Source organism: Didymella exigua (genome assembly GCF_010094145.1).
Source record: "Didymella exigua CBS 183.55 unplaced genomic scaffold M421scaffold_49, whole genome shotgun sequence".
NCBI classification, from domain to species: Eukaryota; Fungi; Ascomycota; class Dothideomycetes; order Pleosporales; family Didymellaceae; genus Didymella; species Didymella exigua.
In genome coordinates, this window is record NW_022984823.1 from 148,443 (window position 1) to 152,485 (window position 4,043).

Genomic DNA, 4,043 nt, shown 5'->3' on the forward strand with positions numbered 1-4,043 from the left:
AATATAGAATTAAACTCTGCTTAAGTACTAACTCCTAATTAGACGTTTGCACAGAATTGCAACATCACGCAAGCACTCTAGCACCTGCGGAATGGCTAGAGACCATTTACAAACGCGCTCTGACTCTATTGGCCACTTACTCAGCCTAGGCCACCCTGCCTGAAGATATAGTCAGGTTGCTGGAGGTTGAACAGCTGACAACTAGACCTCTAAACCCTCTACAAACACCTTAGCAATCCTAACTAATAGTTAATATAATAAACAAATACATATAATAGGCTATCTAAGCAGGCATACAGGCGTATAAGGATAAGGAATAGCAGAGATTAGTAACAGCTAACATCTCTCCTGCCCTAATAATAGCTACTACTGCAACCTAGTTAGGCTTTACAAAGCTTAAGCTTCCTAATATAGGGAAGTTTAATAGTAACTACTAGCTCTATTAGATATTTAAGTCCTAGATAACAGACAAGCTTACTTCTATAGGAGAATATTAATTAATCCTAGGTATAGCATATATATTTAACTAATTAGAAGGGCAAGCTACCTAGGTTAGTCTATCCTAGAAATCCTACTACCTGTTAGGATTAACTACAGAATTCTAGAGCTTCCTTAATAAATAATACTAAGATACCTAGTTTAAAGAAAGATCTTGTTAGAAGCTATAGATAATTATAATAAAGAAAAATAGATAAAGCCTTAAAGCCTTTAATACAGAGTTTGTCTAGCTAGCCTTTAATGCTAGAGAAGAAGAAAATAAACAGAACCTTAAGATAAGGTATATATCTACTATCTATAGCAACCTTTAGGATAAGATAGTATCTATAGAAGTCCTTAAAGAATAGGAACTTTAGACCCTTATAGCATAAGTCTTAAAAGTAGAGACTAACCTAAGATAAGTTAAGACTTACACCTATAATCTATTATTTAGATAATAACCTAGAAGGAAGGACAATAATAAGATAGACTAGGAACCTACAAAAGTCTACGCTGCGCGCGTGGACAATAATAACAACAACAACAACAAACGCGAATAAGCTGAATAGAAACCACAAGAGGTCCTTAACAGGCGAAGGGCTAACAACCAGTGCCTCTAGTGTGGCAGAGACGGCCACTACGTTAACTAATGCAAGCTAGCCCTAGCTAGACGACCAGGTACTGTACAGGTCAGCGCAGCTGCCACAACAAACAGTGTGGAGGAATACTTAGACTTAAACAATTCTGATTTAGAAAACTAGAACCTCCTATCCTAAGTCACAGATAGGGGTTAATTAGCAAGGTTAACTAGGATAGCAAGTTATTCTAGTAGTTCTATTAGTAATAGCTAGATAGTAAACCTATCTTATTACACATTTTAATAGATAACAAGACTATAGCACACACACTAATTAATACTAGGTGCTTAACTTATAGAATTATCTCTTTAAGCTTTGTAATACAAAACAACCTTAGGCGCATCTCTATACTAAGGAAACAAGTTATTAGCATAGCTAGCAAGATAACCTAGCTAAAGAAAGTAGTTAGGATAAGGATTAATATTAATAGCTATATTAAACAAATATTTGCATATGTCCTTAAAGGAGAATATAAATATAACCTAATCTTAGGCTGCCTATAGATAGATAAGCACAAAGTAACCCTAGCGCTAGCTAAGAAGTTACTGTTTATCTACTTGTCTATAACAAGGGTGCAGAGCAAAGAAGGCATTAGACTAGAGCTAGTACTATAGTAGGTTAGCCTAGAGCTGTATAGGGCACTATAAAAGTAGTTAAAGAAAGATTCTTTAATAGGAATCTTCTCTGCTTCTATAGCAGACATACAGAAAGCCTTAAAAAAAAAGGCCTCTAGGGACCCTTGTGCCCTCCTCCCTAACTACCTAAAGGAGGAGTTCTAGATGTTTATAAAGGAAGAAGTAGACAAACTAGCTCTACATAGAGGAGTAGATGTTAACTATACTATTAAGCTTATTAAGCAGGACAGCAAACTAGCAATAATCCCTTAGGGACCCCTATACAGCATGTTAAGAGAAGAACTCTTAGTCCTCTGCCAATAACTAAGTAGCTACCTAGACAGAGGCTTCATTCGTGTGAGCAAATCTAGCGCCTCAGCGCTAGTGCTATTTGCCTAGAAACCTGGCAGAGGTCTCTAATTTTGCGTTAACTACTAGGCACTTAACATAATTATAAAAAAAGACTAGTACCCCCTACTACTAATCTACAAAACCCTATTGTAAATCTTAAAGGCTAAATAGTTTACTAAAGTTAATATAATCTAAGTATTCTATAAAATTTATATTACTAAAGGTAATAAGTAGAAAATAGCCTTCTAGATAAGGTTTAGACTATATAAGTAGCTTATAACCCCCTTTAGACTTACTAATACCTCTAGTACCTTTTAATAGTATATTAATTAGGTACTATAGGAAGATCTAGATAAATAGTATTCTATATACATAGACAATGTGCTTATCTACTTAAGTAGGTTATAAGTAGAACACAAAGCTAAAGTTAAGGATATTATTTAGAAGTTAGGTAATATAGGCCTCTACTTAGATATTAAGAAGTATAAGTTCTCTATTAAGAAGACTAAGTACCTTAGCTTTATTATTAAAGTAGGTAAGGAGATCTAGATAGATCTAGGAAAAGTTACTACTATTAAGGCCTAGGAACCCCTAAAATTAGTAAAAGGGATACAGAGCTTCCTAGGGTTTACTAACTTCTATTAATAGTTTATTAGTAACTTCTCCTTAATAGTAGAACTACTAACTTAGTTAATAGGGAAGAATTTAGTGTTTAAGTAGAGGAAGCCTTAATAATTAGCCTTTAAGTCTATAAAGATAGTATTTATTATAGAACCTACACTGTTAAACTTTAATAAGGACCTAAAGACAATCCTAGAGTGCAACGCCTCTAGATAGGCTACTAGGGGAGTACTGTTGCAATATAGGACTAATAGCGTCCTACAGACTGTTGCATACTTCTCTGCGAAAAACACAAAGGCTAAGGTAAACTACACTATCTATAATAAGGAGATGCTGGCAGTTATTAAGTGCCTCTAGGAATAGAGCACTAAGCTAAGATCTGTAGAACACTTTATAGTTGTTACTAACTACAAGAATCTAGAGTACTTCTACAAAATAAGGTTACTATTAGAAAGGTATGTTAGGTAGTTAAGCTTATTAAGCTAGTTTAATCTAATATTTGTGTACTATCCTAGAAAAGTTAATAGCTAGGCTGATGCCTTGTCTAGACACAAAGAGGACTTGCTACCCCTAATAGGCAATAATTAAACGCGAACATGAAAATTCTAGTTGCTAAAACTATTTACTTAGGTACAAAAACCTGCTTATAATAAGGGGGAAGCAGGTGCTATAGTAATATTCTTAGCAAAAATTTGCCCTATATCCCTCTAGTGCGCAGAAGGCCTCTAACCAGCACAGTTAACTATAGCTAAACTACCTAGTATCTACTCTGTCACAACACACGCCTGTAGATAAGAAGCCTAGACAAGTAATAGCTACTAAGAAGACAAACCTTACAACAACATTAACGCATAGGAGCAACTGTAGGCAACTATAGCTATAGTAGATAATACCTACTAACTAGTAAGAGATATAATCTTGTCTAGCGCGCAGAAGTTCCCTCTGCAACTAGGTCTTAAAGTCTTACTTGCAGAATGTTTAGTTAATAATCTAGGGTAACTACACTACTATAAGTTGTAAAGTTATAAGACTTCGTTCTTATAATCTTTATCTAGCGTATTTCCCTTTTCAGTATAGTGCTATGCTTACCTAAGCATTGCTATTGTAATGTCTAAGAAGAGAGGATTAGAATGGTGTGCTTACAAAGCCTGTATCTCCTCTCGTTCTTAAGATATGCTGTTCTCTATTTTTAGTAACTAGAAATGTTCTAGACCCTCTGCTTACAAATAGAGTAGCCTACTCTGTAAGATGCTGACGTATACGATTACGCATACACCTACGTAATCTTGCTTGCATATGCAGCAATACTAAGCATAGATGCAGTAGACCTATCTAGAGGAGT